This window comes from Corvus moneduloides, chromosome 14 (genome assembly GCF_009650955.1).
Source record: "Corvus moneduloides isolate bCorMon1 chromosome 14, bCorMon1.pri, whole genome shotgun sequence".
Lineage (NCBI taxonomy): Eukaryota > Metazoa > Chordata > Aves > Passeriformes > Corvidae > Corvus > Corvus moneduloides.
Genome location: NC_045489.1, coordinates 12,352,319 through 12,372,698, shown reverse-complemented (window position 1 = coordinate 12,372,698; position 20,380 = coordinate 12,352,319). Strand labels below are relative to the sequence as shown.

Below are 20,380 nucleotides of genomic sequence, written 5' to 3'. Positions count from 1 at the left end.
CAAAGCCAGCTGGACGGCTTTAAGCTCTGCAGCCTGACTCAATCCACCTTGTCCCTTGGTAACTTGTGCAACTCGTCGTGTGGGGCTCCATACTGCAGCTTTCCACTTCCGGTTAGCGCCTACAATTCGGCAGGAACCATCAGTGAAGAGGGCATAACGTCTTTCAGTCTCCGGTAGCCCATTATATGGTGGGGCTTCTTCAGCACGAGTCACTTGCTCTTTCTCTTCTTCAGAAGATAATCCAAAAGTCTCACCTTCAGGCCAGTTCGTTATAATTTCCAGAATCCCAGGGCGATTCGGGTTTCCAATACAGGCGCGTGCTGTGTGATAAGAGCAATCCATTTGCTCCATGTGGTGTCGGTGGCGTGATGCATGGAAGGAACCTTTCCCTTGAACATCCAGCCCAGCACCGGTAGTCGGGGCGCCAGAAGCAACTGTGTTTCAGTGCCGGTTACCTCTGAGGCAGCTTGGACTCCTTCATAGGCTGCCAAGATTTCCTTCTCTGTGGGCGTGTAGTTGGCTTCAGACCCTCTGTAGCTTCGGCTCCAGAATCCCGGTGGTCAGCCACGAGTCTCACCAGGCACCTTCTGCCAGAGGCTCCAGGACAGACCATTGCTCCCGGCTGCAGAGTAGAGCACGTTCTTCACCTCTGGTCCTATCCTCACTGGGCCAAGGGCTATGGTGTGAGTGATTTCCTGCTTGATCTGGGCGAAGGCTTGCTGCTGTTCAGGGCCCCAGTGGAAATTGTTCTTCTTGCGGGTAACCAGGTAGAGAGGACTCACGATCTGGCTGTACTCGGGAATGTGCATTCTCCAAAAACCTATGGCGCCTAGGAAAGCTTGTGTTTCTTTCTTGCTGGTCGGTGGAGACATTGCTGTGATCTTATTGATGACCTCAGTGGGAATCTGACGTTGTCCATCTTCCCACTTTACTCCCAGGAACTGGATCTCTCGGGCAGGTCCCTTGACTTTGCTCCTTTTGATGGCAAAGCCGGCTTCCAGGAGAATCTGGATGATTTTCTCTCCTTTCTCAAATACTTCCTTTGCTGTGTTTCCCCACACGATGATGTCATCGATGTATTGCAGATGTTCTGGAGCCTCACCCTTTTCCAATGCAGTCTGGATCAGTCCGTGGCAAATGGTGGGACTGTGCTTCCACCCCTGGGGCAGTCGGTTCCAGGTGTATTGCACACCCTTCCAGGTGAAAGCAAACTGGGGCCTGCACTCTGCTGCCAGAAGAATGGAGAAAAATGCATTGGCAATGTCGATAGTGGCATACCACTTTGCTGCCTTGGATTCCAGCTCGTACTGTAGTTCCAACATGTCCAGCACAGCAGCACTCAGTGGTGGCGTGACCTCATTCAGGCCACAGTAATCCACCGTCAGCCTCCATTCTCCACTGGACTTAAGCACTGGCCATATAGGGCTGTTGAAAGGTGAACGGGCCTTGCTGACCACCCTTGGCTCTCCAGTTTATGAATCATCTCATGGACAGGAACCACAGAGTCTCTGTTGGTGTGGTATTGCCGACGGTGCACTGTTGCTCTGGCGATTGGCACTTGTTGTTCTTCAACTCTCAGCAGTCCCACAGCAGAGGGGTCATCTGAGAGACCAGGTGGGGTGTTCAGTTGTCTGATGTCTTCTGTCTCTAGAGCAGCTATCCCAAAAGCCCAACGATGTCTTTTTGGGTCTTTGAAATACCCACTTCGGAGATAGTCTATGCCGAGAATGCACAGGGCCTCTGGGCCAGTCACGATGGGTGTTTCTGCCACTTGTTCCCAGTTAAACTCACTTCAGTTTCCAGTACAGTCAGCTGCTGGGATCCTCCTGTCACCCCAGAAACAGAAATGCGTTTCGCTCCCACATACCTTGATGGCATCAGAGTACATTGAGCGCCAGTGTCAACCAAAGCTGTGTATTTTTGTGGGTCAGATGTGCCAGGCCGTTGGATCCACACACGCCAAAAGACCCGATTGTCCCTTTCCTCTACCTGGCTAGAGGCAGGGCCCCTCTATTCCTGGTCATGGTACATGTTGCTCCCTTCCAGTGAATACGTTCCTGAGGTCCCTTCAAGAGGATTGGTCATATTATCATTCCTATACCCTCTGGAGTTCTGTGCGCGAGAGACCGGAGCAGCATTGACTCTAGATGAGCTTCTTGTGGTAATTGTCCCTCTCTTTAGTTCACGTACCCTGGCTGCTAAGGAGGAGATGGGTTTTCCATGCCACTTACTCATGTCTTCTCCATGTTCCTGAAGGAAAAGCCAGAGATTATCTCATGGGGTTTATCCTCTCTCCCTGGTTGGGGGACGCCTGCTCCTAATGGCCGAGACTCTTGTTGGTTCTGGTGAGATGTGGTAAATTTCTTCCTTCAGTTCCTTTTTCATTTTCTGATGGCCCTCTTCAATCAAGCTCTGGACTTGCTCAGCCAGCCTTGTTTCCATGGATGAGACATGGGTGCGAAACGGGGCTGTGACAGCATCCTCGTAAAGCCTCAGTTTATTGACCAAGATGCCCAGCTTGTCCTCTCCTTCCCTCCATTGCAGGGTTGCTAGGTAATGGGAGTACATCTCTGGTCCAAGGCATGCGAATCTCAACCACATCTGTGATGTGTACCGGACACCATCTGGGCTCTTAGGAAATCTCTCGTCTTCTGAGAAAATTACTTCCAGCACAGCCAATTCCCTCAGGCATCGGGTACCTTGTTCCATTGTGCTCCATTTTCCTTGGTGCACCTGGAGGTCTTCTTTACAAAGGTACCTGTCCCTTACACTTGTAAGCAGTTGCCGCCAGAGGTTCTTGGGTTCTCCTGATCCCCTGGTCAATGACCACATCCCGGGACAGAGATCCCAGTTGCCTGGCCTCACTTCCATCCAGAATGGTGTCATTGGCTGCAGCGTCCCAGATGTGGAGCAGCCAGGTCAGGATGGACTTGTTTGTCTGGCGGGTGAATTCCCTCCGCAGGTCATGTAGCTCACCCAGAGATAGTGATCGAGTGATGATCTCTGGCTCTGCCTCTTCTGCTGGGTGCGAAGGTCCTGCTGCATCCTCATCAGTCACTATGCGGACTGATTTGCTTTTTGATTTCTTCTTCTGAACGGGGGCAACTGCAATCGGTTTAGGCTGTTCTGGTTCAGTGACAGTTTGTGTGGAGACACTGTTGTCTTGCGTCTAGTCTCTTTCTCCTCTGTGTCAGTCTGTGTAGACATGGTGCTTGTTGCTCTGCTCTTTTTTTCCCTTTCATCCTGAGGATGCTGTGCCATAGCTCTGATCCTAAGCATGGTGTACACAGTGCAGGTCATAGAGAAAAAAGAACTGACAAGAAGATTATGCCATCCTTAACATCCACAGGGAACTCAAATTTTCAAAAACTGCTGTGTCAGGCCTGAAAGGCTGGAAAAAAACATTCTTTAATCCACCCCCCAGGGGCTGGGTATGATTGTTGAGGCCCCAGATGTAGCAGCCTAGAGTAGGACAAGCAGACAAAGTTGAGTATATATTCCGAATTATGTTCATTGTCTCGGAGGTTATCATGCAGTAGGCATACTAGACTAATAAAGCAAATTTTATACCATACTCTGGTCTACAAAGGAGCATTACAATTGGCAGATAGTTCCCCATGTGTGGAAGAATACAGAGAGCTAGGTACAAGACCCATGTAAGCATGTTGAACATCATAGTGAGTAGGTAGCTTCTACAATACAAAATTGTAATTCTGACTTTTCTCAGCAGTTGAGCCCCACGTTGGGCACCAAAATATGTACTAGTTTGAAAACAAATTAGCGGGAGACACCAAGTCAGAATAACAATTTAATAGGGAAATAAAATAAGGAAAAAACCCCCAAAAATAAAGGCAGAATACACTGGGTTAAACTGACAGAGTCAGGATACAACCAGACACCCTGTTATTCAGGGTGGTGGTAGCAGTCCGATAGAATGGTGGCTCCAGTCCTCCTGAAGCGGTGATCCTGTAGAAAAAAAAGTCTGCTCTTCCTCAGAAGGTCCAGTGGTGGCTGTGTAGCTCCTGTCCTCTGGAAATCCAGTGGAAAGGTTGTGTCTGGTGTTCAGAATCTCAGATTATATCCAGGATGGAATGCTTGGTTCCTCCCTCTGGGTGGAGCATCTCACAATGGGGTAATGAGTCATGAGGCCAAATGTTGATTAGGCTCATCATCATCATTAGATCAGAAGATATTTTGGAGGGAGTTACCTGGGAGTCATGTGGCAGGACAATGATGGGCCATTAACAGAAAGATAGTCTGGGGGGAGGAGGCAAGGAAACACTGCCCCACCTGATTTCAACAGCTCATGAGGATGGTAATAGAATACACTGCAACCCAGGACAGACTTACATACAGTCATCTTTAGGAACAACAGCTTATGGGTAGAAAAAGTGCTTTATATTAAATTATGAAGCACAAGAGGAAAGGTGAAAGAAAAGCAACCATATTAAATTATAAGTTATATGAGATGGGGAATGTAAATTTTCATAGAAGTCCCTATCTAGTGCAAGCCTGGATTTCTGATGTGTTCAGTTTCAGTGCAGGTGAGTGATCTACAGCTAGAACATTTTTGGGACTGTCAGAAGAAATTATTGTTTTAAAGAGTGCTTTTCATTCCACTTGCTCACTGTTTGTCCACAGTTTGTGGGCAGGGATAATGTCCTTTGAAAGGTTCAGGCTGTATTGATGGCTGTCTTGCTAAGAAATGCACTGCAGATACGTCAGCAGGGAACAGGAGGCATTTTCCGTACTTGCAGAGTATCAAGAAGCACTAAATAGTCAGCAGCCTGCACCATTTCATTTGGCAGCTCATTTTGCATTTGTTTATAATAATATTGGCTTTTTTGTTTTTATATGTCATCAACTTTCAAACACTCACAAAGATAAACTAGCAGGCACAGACTTTGTTGCATGTATACCTTCTCCTGATGCCTGTTCACTTATCTTGGAATTTATAACCATATTAGAGTTTGTTTTAAACTTTGCTCATCATGTGATGGAGCTAATATTTCGGTTTTTTTCACTCTCCCCCACCAAAAAAAAAATTAAGGAAAAAAAAATTTAAAAATTGTTTCCAGGGCTTCACAAATTACTCAGGAGAGGCTCTGTCCCAGGCAGCTTTCACAGCTTAGAAGTGCTGTAAATTGGGAAGACTTTATGTTGCTAATTATATATTTTTTTCCTGTCATATGTAATCATGTCAACTAATATATATATTTTTATGTGTTCTTTAAAGCCCATTGAAACATCGTGATATGATCAATTAGAAAACTATTAATGGCATTATAGAACCACTTTCCTGTCTCTGAAAAATCTCCACAGAGACTGTTTCTGGCAACTGATGTGGTTGGAAGGGGGTGTATCTGTAGAATGAGGCAGTTGGTTCTGGGGACATGGTGGACACTTTACACTGAATTGAGTCTGGTCCAATAAAGTAAAGGACCACTGGAGTGCATCAGGTATGGCAGGAAACCCATCCCCTGACCTGCTCCCACTCAAACGAGATCCTGTTTGTCTACTCCAAGACTACACTGCAGGGTGAAGCAAAGCATCGTGAGTAGGAGAAATTGACTGAGAGATTGGTTCACAAATGTGGTTGCTATCTGAATGAAAGGTTAGTGTACCCAGAGATACATGCGATTCCCCACAGTTTTTCTGAAGTTAAAATGATGACAGTAAATGTTGTGTAAATTATTTCTGGGCAATCAAAGAGTTTTTGATACAATTACTGCAGATCAAAGAAGCAAGAAAAGATAGACAGATCCCCAACATCCATGCAGTGAACAGCATAACCTGAGGTCAGAACTTTGGATGATTGATCTAATTGTTATCTAGCATAAACTAATGTCGCATTGGCAAGAGATCTTAGATTAACTTTTGTCTGGAACTAATCCCCTCAATTTAATACTGGGTGTACAAAGGGTCTCTCTTGTGATAATTAGTTGAAGATTGGTTGACGTTTCTTTGCTATGAAATTGTAATAATTATAAATTATATTTTTAATAAGGTTTTCTGAATTCTGCTTTGGCTGGTTAATCACTCTATTTGGAACAGTTAGGGATTTCCTGATGAAACACAATTTCTTTGGAAGTGTTGACTCAACGAAATGAATTTTTTTTTTCAGAAATGTTTAACACAAACATATTTCCTGGTGACAAAATTCTTTAATGCTGTTGGTTCAAACTTCTCTCTCTTTCTATGCGGCTTCCTACTCCCTGGCTTGATAATCACTGTGAGACATAGTGCTGCCATTTCGATACCCATGGCCTGCAGGTTGACCAGCTAAAATCAAAACAGACTGTGAGATACTGCCATTTCTTTCAAACTGACAATGCCAAGGTGTGAGCAGTGCTAAATGCACCAACCGTGGTACAAGGTACAAGTAGTACTGGGGTCATTATCTTGTTATTTTTGTAAAGATGGAATATATGTAAATAATGTCTAATTCTTGTTCAAATTCCCTTCTGGTTAAATGGTAAACTGCTTACCCTGGTTAAATGTATAAAATGCCATCATTTGTTTTGGGAAGAAGATTATCTATAACATTGAAAAATGTTGACCATCTGTTCGGTGTCATTAAGAAGTTTTGGCAATATTTTGGAAGAAAATGAGGTAATAGTTAAGTCAAACAACTTACGTGCCAGCTGCTTTTTTTAACAACTGCCAAGGTTTTTTTTTTTTCAAGTAATAAAACAAACTTTGCCAAATGTAGCATTAAACAATTATTGTACATGTCCTCCTGACCCAACCTAAATGCACTGAGCTTAGCCCTCTAATGAGAACCACACCATATAATAAAACAGCATAAATAAAACCGATCTCATTGCATTTGAAAGGGTTTCTTATGCAATGGGTATCAAGACCAAACCTGTTCATATGTACAGTCTTACATCATCTCTTTGCAAAGACTTCTTGAGGGGACAGGCCCCCATCTTATCATAGAATTCAGTAATGGTGAACAACTGTGTTTAAGCAGGGTAACCAAGGAGGCTCTGGTAGCAAATCCTGTCTCTGTGATTTGTTTTGCAGTTTTGTCTGAGAGGACGTGTGTACTCAAAGTGAGGCTAAATATATTCTAGGAAACGTATCCTGTCAAGAAGATTTCCACAGCTTTCAAAACTAACCAGGATCCATAGCATTTCTGTGTCACCACGGTGGGTGAGGTGGCTCTGTGACCTGAAACTGTTTCTCAGTCTCCCTGCAAGGGCAGCAGATTTTGTAATTGCAGTGGGGACCTTTGAAATCAGCTAGAACACAGGCCCTCAAACTGTGCTCCATAGAGTACTTCCAGATGGCTTGGAAAAGCCCAGCGAAGAACTATTTGTCACTGTTCAAGAAATTGTGCTTCATGTGAGCTTTAACCCAGGATTTTAAAGTCTTTACACTATTTTGAAAGCAAATGGAGCATTTAAAAAGCTCCTTGTTGCATCCTACAATGCTGTGAGTGGTCTTAGTTTAAGAAGAAGTTCTGTAGTCTCACTATACCAAGTGAATGTCCTTTTTGTTACTCCTTTCTGGCCTGAAGTTTCTAGTTTTCTCAAATTGAGCTTCTCAGAAGTGAGGTGCTACTGGTATGGATTTAAGCTGAGGTGACTCCTGAAAGTCATGTGCTCAGATGGCACAGAGTTGGATCACTCTGCCTTGTACTTTGATAAGTCCTCTTCTTCTAAAGATACTTCGTGATTCTCTGCTCTGTTGCTGGCACTGTGAGCTGAGGGTGCAGGCATGTTGCCCTGGGAATAGGAGCTGTATCATTTCTTGTTTGTACAAGCTGCCATGGCTACCACTGGTAACCTGCACGAGGAACGTGCTGTTTCCCTTGAAGACAGCACCATCACTCCCACTGATTTCCTTTTAGGTGTGTAGGCAGATGGGAAGACAGAACCAGACCAGCCTTGTCTCTCTCTCTTTGGAGCCTTGCCACAACCGACCTGCTGTTCTAACTTTATATCTGCAGCACTTTCTCCAAGACCAAAAGTGGTAAGTTGTGCTGCAGATTTGATCCATATGGACAAAATAGAGAGTTCAGCAAGAGTTTCCTAGTACAGACCCTCTCAGCTTCCTAAGTACTGGATAATAAAAACATATATCCACATTCTTTCTTTATAAAAATTGTTGTCTTTCTTGGCCATAGAATGGAGGATTTGATGAGTGATGTTTTACTTGCCACATAACTCCTTAGAATAGGACTAGCATCAGCCTTCCAATTTCTCTTGTTTATTCGTTTATTCACTTATTATTATATTTCTTATTCATTTATTCTCATAGGAGAAGAATTGTAAATATTCTTAAAATTATTTTCTGTCAGCCACTCCACCTTGAAGTCAGAAAGAATACTAATAATTCCTACAGGAAGATAAACTCTTTAGTGTCCTGCCCAGGACAAGAAAAACAAATGTTATCGTGAGTCTTTGAAACATATAATTGGCTGGTTGGGCTTTAGCCTAACAAAAGCTGTAGAATTTTCTGCAATTATTCCTGCACTGGTGTTGAAGAGAGATTTTTGATGCCCTTTTACATCTGAGAAGCAGCACAAGACTTTCCTCTCCAAGCATTTGATAGACAAGAAGGGGTAACTTACATCCTGCCTTGAAATTACCCAACTGGCATTTTCTTCCAGTACATTCTATAAAACTCGTGTATAGTGCTCCCCACCTAGAGTATGTCTTAGCGTCTTTTCGTCCAGTTTAAGTTCTCTTAAATACCTCATTTCTCATGCCTCTTTCATCTCACCCCATTCTAAAACTTGCCCATCTTCTAACTGAGTGTGATTGTTTCAGAATATTCCAGGTACTAATTATATTTTTAAGCTTCTTAAAATGAGAAGAGGTGCCCTTTGCAGAAACAAGAGTCTTTTTAAAAGAGTTTCCGCTGGCAGCAAGTGAAAGGTGTGACAGAGATTTCCAGTGTGATCTCTTGGGTAAGTCAGCCTCGGAAACAGAAGGATCACAGAACCAATCTGTGAGCAAGGCCCAGTTGGAAGAGATTTGGCTGACAGTCAGGTTAGCCAGGTCACGAGCTAGGAAAATAGCCGACAGCAGGGATTACTACAAAGAAAACTTAATTAGGCAACAGATAGGCAGGAAGTACGCCAGTCATGGAGCCTGCAGCCAGAGAGCCCACAATGAAGATGGCTAACCAGGCAAAACCGTGTTTGTAGTGGTAGAAAAGGCTGGAGTGCCAATTAGTAGGAAGTAGAACTGAATGCATAGGTCTCTCAGGCTAGCTGTAAATACCTGTTTTCCAGGAAATATGTGCAGTATTTTTGGTGTGAATCGTAGCTCTTCCTGATAGGAGATGGGAGATTTTGGGAGATAGGAGAACAGGTTATACACTGTTCATTGGTGATAGGCAAGGAAAATGGGGAGAAGCTGTCTCCTTGTGAATGAGGAATGTATGTTTGCTGGTGTCCAGCAAAGTGTTAGGGCCGACTTTCTGAACACTTGATGGTGAAGAAAATGAAAGAAAGAAATAAAAGACGATGATGGCCTTTTTTTTTTTTTTTTAAACAAATAAAGCAGCATCCAAATAACAGAGCAAAGTGGGAATAAGAGAAGAATTAATAACATGTAGGATACAGAGTGGTCTGGCTGAGAATCTGGGTATAAATGTATATTGAATAACCTTTCCCTTGACCTCATTCTGCAGAAATAGGAGGAATACTCAGGTGTTTGCCAGTCTCCTCCTTTTGAGCAGTTGATTAGAGACATTTTAGCTGTTGCTCTTTAATCAGTCCATTAATTAATCCATTGATAGAACAAGTATTTTTTTGCAACTGTCCTGATTTGATGGGTGACATATTACATACTCTTTGACCTTCTGTGGAGTTGCCAACATAGAAAACAAATTTGGAGGGAAGATGTGACTGTAGTAAGACTGGGATACTGTGAGTTTTATGAGGTATCTCATCCAGCTACTTGTTTTGGAAATAGAAACGTTTTAGCAGTCTGAAAAGTAGCATAGATGCAAATGTCCTTATTCATAATGGGTGATTTTTGGAAGGGTTTTTTTGGGGTCTTTTTTAAATAATTACATTACAACTGAGTGTTGCCAAAGCTAATAAACAAAAAGTTAAAATGATTTAAAAATTTCTGGGTTTGATCCATAATAAATACAGTGCAAATAGCACACAAGTTTTGAAGGACTATTAAAAAGAAACATCTGGTTTTCTTGTTTTAAAGACTGATGATACTTCTTTTAAATGATCAAAGAAAGCTGTCTAATAAAATGACTCAGCGTGTGCTGAATTCTCAGTGTATGGTAAAGGAAGAACTTTTTAGTACCTAGTGTTTAGCACTAGGGGTGGTGCAATTCTGCACTATATTTTGTTTTTCAAAGTTCTATAAAGTCGCTATCTCTTAAGACAGATCTCTTAGATTTGTGTTCACATCCATGATAATCTGCTGGAACAGTACAGGAGAATTCGTTCTGCTTTATAGCTGAGCTGTGTTCTGTTCACCTTCTCCTGAAGCTGGGATATGTTTTAGCAGAGTGGCAAATCCCTGTGAAGACCAAATTTGTTCTGTTTCCATCTCTGTTGCCAGACCGGCACCATCTGCCTACCTGTGTGTCTGGATAGTTCTATTTCCTGTCAGCTTCTAAAAACAGAATAAAAAGTTCTAAATGAGGGGAAAAAAAAAAAAAAAAGAAATGCATCAGCCAGGGTATTCTTGCCATAGCTGTTTGCTGCAACTGCTACACTTAGGGAATAGATTTTGGTGTTAATAAGAACTGTAAGCTCCTGGAGTGTACACATGCAGAACCCATGCTCTGGAAGACAAAGTCACTACATACAGCAATTTTCAGACTTTACTTCTGTGCTAGTGAATGTAGGTCATAGAACTAAAGAATTGTTTTGAGTCTGGACATCCTATCCCCTGATAGTTGCAAGATACATAAATAATCCTGTTCAGTAAAGTGGGATGGGTTTTTTTCGTTTATAGTGATTTTATTATTTGTAACTTGAACTCTTAACTGCAGTGGTGGCAGTTTGGGTTGATGAACAATGATATCACTCTCGAAAGTGCAGAAGTTGTAGCCTGAACACTTTGACAGATACTCCGTGGGACCTGCATAGCACACTGGCTCCCACTGGTTTGGAGTGGTGAAGGAATGCTTCCCCTCAGCCCTTCCTGGGGGTCACAGTGCAGGCGTACCAGCAGTCTCACTAGAAACACTGGTTAATGTCGCTCCCCAAATATACTGAGGACTGCTTACCCTGGCATCATTAATTATCTAGGAACAGCTGGAATGTGAATCAGGATGTTTTTATATGAGAAATAGGTAATAGGTATTTTCTAGAAAATTTTTGAACAAGTTTTGTTTCTTCTTTGTATAGTTTCATTTCCCTTGATACTGTGTTGTATGTTCTGAATACCTACATGATGTTGTTGTCTCGTTTCCTTTATTGTGATGACTAATGACTGAGGATCCAGCTGAGATGGGGGAAGTCCTGCAGTGCAGGGCAGTTACAAACATACAGTAGGAGAAAGTAGATGCTCCAAAGTGCTTTCACTCTGTGAGAATTACATTAGTTATATGTTTCTTCAAGTTTTAGTTAAGAAATCTGTTGCTTACTTAACTGTATTTTCAGGAAAATAGGTGACTTCACAGAAAATATTTTGATACAAAACTCTAAAAAGTTAGCTTTCTGTACTACTTAATAGGAGACCTCTGAAAATAGTTAATCACTTCTTCTGGAATACTTTTTCTCTCCAAACTTAGAGACATTTGATAGAGAAGATAGCAGAAGAGGTTGTCTTGTCTCATTTTAATTAGGGCATATCTTCCTAAGGGGACAAAATGTTTTTGGAAGGTGTCAACCTTTGGAATATCCTTAGCAGTGGAAATATAGCCCAGCTTGTCTCACAGCAAATTCAAAATAAAGAATTAAAGTCTGCATGCAAAATCAAGGCAGCAGGTGGTCATTCCCTGTACAACTCCAGCTGTACTTGAGTTGTAAATCCAAAAGCATTACAAAACTAGCAATGGGACAGGACACCCAGTGATTCCTTGCAGGCTTGGATCAGTGTTTCTGGGATCTTAAAGGAAATTTTCCTGAGATTTAATGTTTTCTCTTGAAACAATAAATGACATAAGTGTTATCTCCAGATTTTTTCCAGAGCAGTGAAGTAATTAAACTTGTTTTTCTAACATCAAGACTAAAACCTGAACTAATCTAGTTTAACCATTCCCTTGTCTTTTGTCAGCTGGAATCTGCATTAATGCCTGAGAACATTTGGGTGAATAGAAGTTCTGCTTGCAGTGGCTGTATTTTGTACACTGGGTAACAAAAGGTAGTCAGGGTTTTCTTCACAGAGTTAATGTAGATGCTGTATTCTGCATTATTTTTTCTTGCAGAATCACATGTCAGATGTTCCACATTTAGATGTCTTTAGGTTTATTTCATTTGCTAAGACAGTATTTGCTGTAAGCGGGGCCTTGGCTCTGTCACACTTTTGTTGTATTGTGTATCAGTAGTATCAGCTCTCCAGTCTGGACTGAAGAGGAAAGCTGGGTTCCACTGGTTATTGAGGGGCTTCCCAATATCTGTAAGAAAGCCAGGATTTAAATTTTCAAGCCTTTAAAGCAAATTGCTTTCAGGCTTCTAAGAATGACTGCTCAAACAACCATTTATATGAATTTTATGTGAAATTTGTGTAAGAGAAGCAATTTCAAGGGAAGTACCTCCTGACATATTTTTCTTCACATTTGTTTAGAAAAATTATGTGAATGCTCCGTATAGTGTTGGCAGGATGCTGTACTTGGAGGAAGCGCTTTTCTGTAAACTGGATCTCCTCTGCAAAACCAAGACTTTATTTTGCAAATGATACTCAACTGGGACCATGCTGAGTCAATGTCTCATTTCAGAACTTCATCCTGCTCCACTGAGCTCCAGTGCAGGGTGTTACCCTGGGAGGAGGTTTCAGTTCTGTGAGCTGCCTGCTAGAAACGCACACAAATTCCTAATGTTGAGTTTTTGATCAGATCAATTACTCTGAAGAGGTGAAGATTTTCTCTTCAGCACATGGACAAACAGGAATGGGCAGGAGGAAGGGAGGAACACTGGGATTTTTCCAGTTTTACAGCATCACAGTATAGTTTGTCCTGGGTAAAAAAACCCAACCTGTGTGTCCGTCAAGGGTAGGGAAATTGAACGATCTTTCCATCTTGTGCAATAGTCTTCTTTGGAACCTCCAGATATGTGATCTTTTTCAGACCTCTGCTCTAAGCAGCACAATTCTGCCCTGTTCCCAGACTGTCACTTGCAGTGCCTCATGAGAAGTGTTTAACAGTGGTTTTCTTGCCCTTGCAAAGTGGGTTTGAGATTTTTATTGTTATTTCATAAAATGTCTTATCAACTTGTGAGCAACCGTGGTGCTTGTTGTACCCATTTTAATGATGTTTCAATGTTTAAAAAATAATTATTTTCTTCCATCTTACACTTTTTCAATGAATACATCTCTTGGCACAAGGGAAATTGAAGTGGGAATGTGTTTCATTAAAAAAAATAACATCCTTGTTAAATAAATCTGCACTTAATTAAATTTCCTGTTTTAACTGCACGTAGAAACAGATAACTGTGACAAACAAAAATAAAGAATCTTGAGGAATACTGACTTACCTCTGATAAGAACCGTCTGGCATATATAAATATATTTTTTTAGCTTATGCTTTACTAACAAACTCAGCATTTGGCTCACATTTCCTCTTTCTTCTTTGGGCTTACCTAATAGATTAAAAATACGTGACTTGAAGTCTAAAGTCCTATTTGTAGGATTTTTTAAATCACTTTTTTCTTATATACTGAAAAGCATATGGTACAACTGGCTTTTGCCTAATAACTACATGAGCACAAACAAGTATTTGATAATTTGTAATTTTTAATTTTCTAATTAAAAATAATTTGATAATTTTCCTATTTGATAATTGTTAAGAGACTGAAAAGAAAGCAATGACTGGTTTTCACATTGTTAATAGTACAGCTGTGGTTATTATTTTGGTAGCCAGCTATGTTAATAGGAATTGCTTTCAGTGCTTCAGACTATGGCCATAAAAACCTTAGATGACCTGGCAAAAGGACCTTGGAAAAGCAGTTTCATGTTCCTGTGACTGTTTCCATTTCCATGTATTGCTGGTCTGAGCTGTTTGTCCCAGGGCAGTGTGGATGTCTGCAGGAGCATGGGTCAGAGGCTTCCCAAGGCAGGAGTGCGACTTGCACGTCAGTGCTCAGGTCACCAGGGATGCAGGGAGCTCACAGCTCCCTTCACTTCGCCTTTCCTGTCTTTTAGAGAGGGGCAACTGCTTCTGCTTCCTGCACTGGCTGTGCTGTGGAATTGCAAGGGATGTTGAGTGCTGTGGTTCACACTGGGAACAAGGAGCTGTCCTTTCCAAGTTGCGTGGGAGCGAGTGTGGAGTTTTCCTTTAATGTACACCCAAACTTATCCAACGCTTCCAGCTACACAGACACCTGCATCTGCCTGCCTGGGTGCCAGCAAAGCACAGGCTGCAACTCGGAGTCAGGTCCACGCTCAAAATACAGTGTTGATCTGTCTTAAAAGTTTGCTACTCAAAATGGCAGAGCACATGGGTGGAGTTTAGCTCAGAGGAGTGCCTGGCACCCTGTTTGAGGATGGATATTCTCTTAGTAAAAGGGCAACTGCAGTTCCTGATAACTCTATAATTTCAATTTCTGGCGACATTAGAATCTAAGTTCAATCATGGGCACACACAATGAAAAATTTTGAATGGCAAGTGATCATATTATTAAATGTAAGTTGATTCACTTCAACAAAGAGTTAAATAATTTCTCATATACTAGTTTTTTGTGTGGAAATGTTAGTCTGAAAATAGATGTGAAGTAAACGGTGAACAGAGGAGTTATGAGACTTTTATGCTTTCATGGGATTTGTAGCTACTTTTCCATTCCCTCAACAGATCAGCCATAGAAATACCCCCTGTGAAGAAGCTGCCTCTCTTTAGTCTTTGATTAATTAGGGAGCACTGGGGCCAATGTGGTTTTAATATATTATTGGTTTTGGCATACAAAAACTTGTATGCATAAAAGCTCTGAGAGAACAACTGTATTTTTATCCTATCTCATCACAAGGCCACACAGAAATGGTCTGATTTTACTGAAGATGAATAGAATTAATACAAGAAATGGGAGAGGAAATGTATTGCCACTCACCTTTCAGTGGTCCTTTCCTGAAGAAGAGTAACACAGAAATTTTAAGTTCCTTCTAAGATGAAAAAGTACATTTTTAATATGTCAAAATTTTTGGCTGCTCTTGGAAACATCTGAATTGTCTTTAAGAAATAATTGTTGTGACTTCAGGCTGAGATTTTTGTGTGGGGATACATGAAGCACAACAGCATCTTCTCTTGGTGTCTGCCATTGATTTTTAACGGGGTTCATATTCCTCTTTGCCAGTAGAAAGGAGAATAATGCACAGGGACCTTCTCGAGATGCTTCAGGAAAAGGCAAAAGGTGAGAGCAGGTTGTGAAACTGGACCTTTTCCACATGCACTCTTCAGAGTAAATCCTTCCTCTGTTCCTATACATTACATTATTGGTGAAATACATCAGCAAATGTTTATAGTCGAGGAAAGTTTGTACTAACACTGTGTCATGTAACTAATCTGTTTGTGTTCTAAAGAGGGAACACTAAGTTAGCTGCATTTTGCTGCAGACTCAAGTGTCTTATTAAATATTTATACATGGATTAGACTGTTTACTTTCCATCTCATACTATAGTTGTATTGGGAAGATCCAGAACACCTGGGTTTTAGTGAGGTCTTAAGGAAAGTTTGCTTCAGCTTTCCAGTTAAAGATTAGGTATATGCAGGAGTTTTAACTCAAGAAATACCAGTTCTAGAAGTATGTTTCTAAAATTGTGAGTAACAAAATATTCCTGAATACCAGATCTTGATTTCACTCTGTTCTGCTGCATTTCTATACTTCTCAGAGCCGTGTCAGAAATATCAAAGGAACACCAGTTTCTCCTGGTTTAGCTTTGCTGGAGATCTGTTTTTTACAATAGCGAAAACCAGTTGCTAGGATTAAGAAGTCACTTGGCTGACTTTGGTGATGCTACTTCAGCTTTGTGCAAAAAATGGTAAATGAATGGGATCCTGGATCACAATATTTCAGGTATGCTGGCTGTGTAAAGTATCCTTTTTTTTTTTTAAGAGAGGCTGTAGATCTACCCTTACTTTCCATATTTAGGTGTAACTACACGTATGTAATTGATATCCAGAAGTAGAGATGAAGTGAGAACAGTTTGACTGTCCAGGCAGAAAGCAGAAAAGAATAGCCCAAACTTATTTTGCAGAGGATAATCCAGGCTCTTGGTGTGGAAACACTGATTCCCTGTCTATTTAACAGTTGTACCCCCTGGAAGAAACATGTAAAAACCTTAATGTTCTTTAAACTACAGAAGTGTGAGTGAAAAGCTTCACTTGTAGAATGAAAGCTACAGCTAAACAAAGTCGGAAGCTGGTTATTTATGTGTAGTCATCCTCGGCTGTGCATTTTATTGGAGAAGCTGGGGAGCACTACTTTTAAGCCATCACCAGTGGCTTTTAGTGTGCTCTCTCATCTTGCTTAACACTGGAAACGTTGATGCTGTCCAATCATTTCACAAATCAGCAAGAACTTGTCTGATCAGCACTCACCTCCAACAAGTATCTGCTCACTTCACCATGAGATGTGAACATGGAAGACCTTTAGCTGTTTCTCTTGAGTGTAGTGGCCTGGGGTCTTGGGCAGCTTTGAATATAAATGGCCTCTGAACAAATTTACATGTTTGTAGGATCTAGTTTGCTTGCTCCTCAGTGTCACTGCATATCAGAAACTCCCTCCTAAACACAACTAGCTATTGAAGTTACACACTTTGGAGGGTTTTTAAAAACCATAGCAAGCACTGCTTGTCAGAACTAGTAGATTTTGCTAATTTTTGCTAAACATACAGCATTTGAGCTCATTTCAGCTTTACAGGAGTTAATGTTTTAACCACTGTCTTACAAGAGCGAAGGAGCCTTATTCTTGCAAGATGAAGAAGTAATGAAATGTGGCTCTGACTAATAACATGCTTTGCTTTTTTCCTGCTGATTCTGAGCTAATGCTTCCTATGTTTAAATTAATTTCCAAATATTTTGCACAAGTTTTGGAAGTAAATAAAATCTAAATTTCTAGGTATGTACTCTTAAAATCTACTTTGTCCCTGAGGGGCAAAGGATTATTTGGATAGGATTTAAGAGTTGTATGTGCTGTGTAAAATTTGTATTCCAGACTAAACAAAAAATATATTTACAAATTGTCTGCTTAGTTTAGTTTTTAAGGTTCTTGCCACACAAGGTACTGTTTGAGATACTATTTTGCTGATAAATCAGTGAAAAAATATTGGATTTTCCCATTACTTTTGTGTTGAAACCTAAACAGAAAATTTAATTGTGGAAGAAATTTTGTTTTGAATAATTAGTTTTTCTTTATTTATCACTTGATTACTTTTTCGTTGCACTGAACTTGCATGCTACTAGAAGTACTACAGAGATTTCTTACACCATCTCTATAGAAGAATCAATTTATTCCAGTAAATTAGAAATATATCTGTCCTGTAAGAGCTATGTTAATGTGGGAGTAAAACACTATTTCCGGCAGAATTGGAAGACACCATCCAACTGGATCGTATTTTAAAAGAAGCATTTGTGCAGAGACTCTAGTTTCTTTGGTCTGATGATTGTTTTCAATATTTATAGTACAGCAGGGCCTGGGGCCTCAGTTACACATCAGGATCAGTTGTACTTTGTATAAACAATAAAAAAAGCCTTGCACCAAAGAACTTTTCTTCTAAGCACTAAATGTCCTAATTTTTTAAGGAAAGCACACAGCTGGGACAAAACCATGGAATGATCCCAAACTAGCTGGACATAAGGGCAGATCTGGATTTTTGTCCATCTGTGTTCAACTGTGGAGCATTTGGATTTCGTGTTCACTGCAGACATAACAGGGACATTTAAAGATTGATTTAATGGATCCTCAATTTAATTAAAATAAAACATTCCCAATATACACACAAGCAAAGTTGAAGGATAAGACACTCAATGAACAAGAGCCTGAGAGTATCTTGGTATGGTCTGATTCAAGCAACTGAGTTCAAGAGGCCTCTGCCCTGGAGCTGTCTCTGGGCTTGGGGTGGAGTGGGGCAGCAGCCAGCTGGCCATACCTGACTGGGTGAATGTGCTCTCAGATCATGCAGGCTCTCAACAGAGTTAAGGAGCCATAAAAGCACCACATGACTCTGTGGAATGTCCTGTTTCTAATCATCACAGCGTGGATCAAGATCTAGCATTCTTTTATTTAATTTAGAGAAAGATAGGTTGCTAATTTGACCTTTATTGGATGACTGAATATATGTAGACCACATAATTTAGATTGACTTACAGTCAGTGGTACAAAATATCTTTAAGATAGTGTTGTCTTTCTGAGTGCTGGCCTGCTAAATACAGGGGGGATATGATCTGTCTTGCTTTCATGGAAGGTTGCTAGATTTGGAGATACTTACAAAAAAAAGTCTTTGAAGCTGCTGGTATTTGGAAAAGGATGTGCACTTCACATATTGCTGTAGTGGAGGAGAAAATAAAATAGTTGGTGCTAATAGTCAATTGTTTCTTTAACAAATACCGTATGAGCTCTTAGCTCTAGAATGATGTAGCAGATAAAAATCTACTAAAAGATGTAGTAGAAAAAGAATCTTTCTATCTAAATAATGTTGATTTGATACTGGTAATCACAATCTTAAGAATAGGAGTCCCAGATTTCTTCCCCACTTGCTGCTGCATCTAATAGTGCAAAGACAAGGAAAAAATAATTTTCTTTTCTTTTATTTGTTCAGCAAAGGCAAAAGTTTCTGGATAGTTAAATTTCACTTCCCCAGGATAAAATAGCTGTTATTTCAGTTGACCGATAGGAGCTCTGACACTGCAGTGTTACTTGTGTCAGTGGAAAAATGTTTCTGGGAAGTAAAGAGATGATGATGCAGCTTTTGAGACTCAGGTAAAATCCTGGTGTTCAGGATGCAAGTCCTGTGCTTGGGCATGTCCTCTGTGAGAACAGGGAAAATGAAAGCCGGGCTCTGCAGCCTGCATTTCCCATGACCACCTGTGGAACTGCAGCTCAGCATTCGTGGGTCTGTTTCTTGGATTTACCATTTGGAGCAGCAGTAAGATCAAGGAGGTGGCCACCAGAATGACATAATAAGCAACCAGCAACAGTCTCTGATGCACATCCTTGGTGCTTACTTTCACATTGGAAACAAGGACTCTACATGTAGGACTGTTTGTTGACTTTTGTGGGCTTCTCTTGTGTGTACTCTTCAACCTGTGCTGTAAACTGAAGGTGGACACTACAGTTGTGCCTCCTCTGTACTCCCTAACATTATCTCCTTTCATTTCTCAGATTATTTTTCTTTTATTCTGCTTTTAAACCTTGGCTCTTCAGCCTTCCTCAGTGGCATGATTCCTCTTAGGCTTTGGTTGGCAGACACTTGGAGAGCTGGCATTTCCAATCAGTGGCAGATATAAGACGACATTTCTGCTGATGCTGATTCCGCCAAGCAAAGATTGGCTGGGTTGGCAAGAGCAGTGGCAGTGAAGGAATGATGCCTGTCCCTGACATCAAGGCTGTACTTCACTGCAGCCATCCTCTGTCTGTAGGGATGTCACTGAGAAGATACCAGAGCCTTTATGTGATCTAAAACTCTGTAGAAGTGAATGTGTGTTCATTGATCCAGTTCACTGTTCTGCTGTTCTTGCTGACTAAAAGAGAGGCTGGTATAAATACCTATGGGGATTATCAAGAACTTAGCCTAGTGTGTGAAGGGTGGGATGTATGTGTGGGCTGAGGGCACAGTTTGTTGCACGCTATGCAGCATAGTGTGAGGCTTTAAAAAATATCCTATGGAAAAACACTGCTGTAGCTAGCTGTGGTTTAACTGAAATTGGAGTCAGTGCAGGAAGAAGGGAAATACAAAGCCAGTTTGCAGCAGTGATCAATAGAGGATTCTTTTTTTCTCTATTCTTTTAAAGTATGCTTTGCTTTTTTTTCTCAAATGGCAGTCAAATGGTTGTTCCCTGGCTGATGGCTCTAGGGAAAGGGCTTAGAGTAGTTTGTGTAGCTCAACAGTGGCTGTTCTGGCTGCAAAAGGAGCACTGGCAGCAACTTCCAAAGAGTCCTGCTGAGTCTGTGCAGACCAGATCCGCTTCCAGGGCTTGTCATCCCAGGGTTTCTGAGGGGTTGCATTTTTTTATGAGCTGCAAGGAGGCTATTTGCAGATCTGAGACAGTTTTGGTTTCTCTAAAATGACATGTCATCATGTTG

General features: G+C 41.2%; 1 protein-coding gene and 1 long non-coding RNA gene across 3 annotated transcripts in view; both read left to right on the top strand.

The window, feature by feature from the left end:
- COL4A6 (collagen type IV alpha 6 chain) overlaps positions 1-20,380 on the top strand; it is a 124,972-nt gene that overhangs the window by 49,439 nt on the left and 55,153 nt on the right. The window lies entirely within an intron of this gene.
- Positions 3,139-11,767, top strand: LOC116450883. Its single transcript, XR_004243003.1, has 3 exons — positions 3,139-3,208; positions 3,249-3,254; positions 11,755-11,767. It is a non-coding gene; the product is annotated as an uncharacterized LOC116450883 (long non-coding RNA).